The following is a 2,951-nucleotide window of genomic DNA, read 5'->3' as shown; positions in this document are numbered from 1 at the left end:
GAGCGATTTCATGCCTTTGAGTCCATCCTTGATTGTCATATTGACATTCTTTTGGACCTCGCAGGACTTCATCATCTTGTTAACCGCTTCCTCCATTGCTAGAATGCATGTTGCCTCTTCCTCTCGCAGCTTAATACATTCATCTCGATCTTGGTTGCAGCTTGCAATGTCCTTTGCCGAAGCATTACTGAAGACAGAAATGCCACTGACCTGGCTTGTCACGCTGCTTGTACTTCCTCTTCTTTCTACCCTATCCACGATGATCTGTGCAACTCCCAACGCGTTGTTGCCCTCCTGCATCCATGGGCCACTGGCCACCGCCCTCACGCTCGAAAGCGCTTGACGATCGGAACCAGTGAAGGATTTAGCCGAAGCATTACCCCGCAGGTACTCCTCGTTTTTACAATCGCTCATACTTAATGTTTGTCCCGTATCGAGGGAACGATCGAGCCTAAACAGGGTACTACCATCTGGCCAAGATGGGCCCTGAACCGCCTCCGTTAGTTACATAGACGTTATAGCATTGCTGGAGCATTGATGCGACGTCTATGATATCCAAGGGCACGTGAACATGTATGTTCGGACGTGGAGGTCGATGTATCTCTCCAAGATAGTAGGAAGTTTTCGCAAAGGGAGTGCATCCTTGTATCTTTTCACAGATTCATAGATAACAGATAATTATTATTATTATTATTATTATTATTTTTTTTTTTTTTTTTTTTTTTTTTTTTTTTGTAGTCGGAAGTGGAAAATCTGCGAATTCAGATACCTGGGTAATGAATTCCAGGTTATGTGGGGGTGACCGCTCTTGTTCTGGTCTACCCACTAAAAACCACTCCCGTCTTAATTTGGGACACTTGATCCACCTGCGGAACTACCGTCAGGCCTTCAACTTCGCAAATGGTGGTCCCCTTGTCCTACTCCTTAACTGGGCCTTAATCCGCTCTAGCTTTGTGGGAACGTGGGTGGGAGGAAAACTAAATGATTTACTCCCCCCCACACTCACACACAGCTGAGCACTGGACTCCTCCGGTCAACATCGTCTTCCGTCTCTTGCCGCTCTTGTTCTGGCATTATTTCCTCCTTGTCCTTGACAAAGTCTTCTTTGCTTCCTCGAGGGCAGTTCTGAAGACCTTGCAACCTCCTGATCCGGCGACATGCTGGATATTCTCCTTCTCTCCGAACTTTGCCTGGCATAAGAAGCAACATGGGCTCTTCTTACAATCTGCTGCCTTATGGCCAGCTTCTCCGCACTTGAAGCACGCAGCTGACCTATCTACACCTTGGCAATCTCTACCTAGATGGCCATAGTCAAGGCACTTATGACACCTTGTGACCATAGTTCTGCTTCTTATCTTGCAGGAGACGAACCCAATCTTTATGTGCCCAATTTTCTCCAGCTTATCAGCGTCTTCCTGATTGGTGACCACGACAGCGAGCTTTACTCCTCGCTTGTTTGGTCCCAGAACCGTCACCCTCCTACTTCCTGCTGGCACCGTAGAAATTTTCTCCAGGGCACACAGTACGTCATCTTTTTCTGTAAGGGCATCCATATCGCGGATTCCCAACGTAGTTCGCCGGTCCGCCATCTGCACCTTACCCAGATCGCCGATCACCTTTGTCACCTCTTCGGTGAACAACTTCTTGTTTGAAGACCCCCCAATTTTAATGAGCAGGTCTCCCTTTTTAGTGGGTAAAGCTCCCACAACCCTTGTCTGACTGGCCTCCAGGTCAGCCTCTTTTCGAACCTTCGCCAGCACCTCGGCGAAGGTAGCTCCTTCAGCCACTTTGACGACCACTGTGGCTCTTCCCTTCTTAACTGGATTTGGCTTTGGTGCCGGTTTGGTCTCGTTACCTTTAGACCTTCTAGAAGGTCCCTCCTCCTTCTTCTTTTTTGGGTCCTTCGTACTCTCAGGATCACTTCTCTTCCGCTTCTGAGACTCCAGGACAACGTTTTTAAGCATTACTGCATTAAAACGGTCACGTCTCATTCTTCGGTCCTTTCGTGCATCCTCTGACCAGGCTAACCCCTGGTAGAACTTCTCATCTTTTCTGGACGCTGCTGCGTGCTTCTCCTTCACATCCCGTATGAGCGATGTTATGCTTCTAAGTCCATCCTTAATTGTCCTATTGACATTCTTCTGGACTTCGCAGGACTTCAGCATCTTGCTGACCTCTTCTTCCATTTCTAGAATGCTTGCTGCCTCTTCCGCCCGCAGCTTCACGCATTCATCTCGATGTTCATTGCAGCTAGCAATGTCAATCGCAGAAGCATTACTGAATACAGAAATTCAGCTGGCTTGACTCGTCACGCTGCTCGTACTCCCTCGTCTCTCCGCCCTGTCCACGATGATCTGTGGGACTCCCAACGCGTTGTTGCCCTCCTGCATCCTTGGGCCACTGGCCACCGTCCCCACGCTATGCGCTTGACGATCGGAACCAGTGAGGGATTTAGCCGTAGCATTACCCCGCAGGTACTCTTCCTCGTTTTTACAATCGCTCATGATGGATGTTTCTTGTTTGCTGGTTTTGGTCCGCGCCGAGTATTTGATTTCCTCGATACCACCTATTTCTAGGAAGCTAACCTATCCGCCACCTGGCACGCGTCCGATAGAGGACCAGCAACCCCGCGCAAAAGAACAGGTTCTAATGCGCCCCGGGTAGAACAAAAGTTCCAATTAGAACAAAAGCTCCAACCGGGCACGGATTTATTATTATTATTATTATTATTATTATTTTTTTTTTTTTTTTTTTTTTTTGTAGTCGGAAGTGGAAAATCTGCGAATTCAGATACCTGGTTACTGAATTCCAGGTTATGTGGGGGTGACCGCTCTTGTTCTGGTCTACCCACTAAAAACCACTCTCGTCTTAATTTGGGACGCTTGATCCACCTGCGGAACTACCGTCAGGCCTTCAACTTCGCAAGTGGGGTCCCCTCACCGTGTTCCTTA

This window comes from Leptopilina heterotoma, unplaced genomic scaffold (genome assembly GCF_015476425.1).
Source record: "Leptopilina heterotoma isolate Lh14 unplaced genomic scaffold, ASM1547642v1 Lhet_391, whole genome shotgun sequence".
Classification (NCBI taxonomy): Eukaryota; Metazoa; Arthropoda; class Insecta; order Hymenoptera; family Figitidae; genus Leptopilina; species Leptopilina heterotoma.
The sequence above is the reverse complement of the archived record's forward strand: the minus strand, read 5'-3'. Positions refer to the sequence as shown.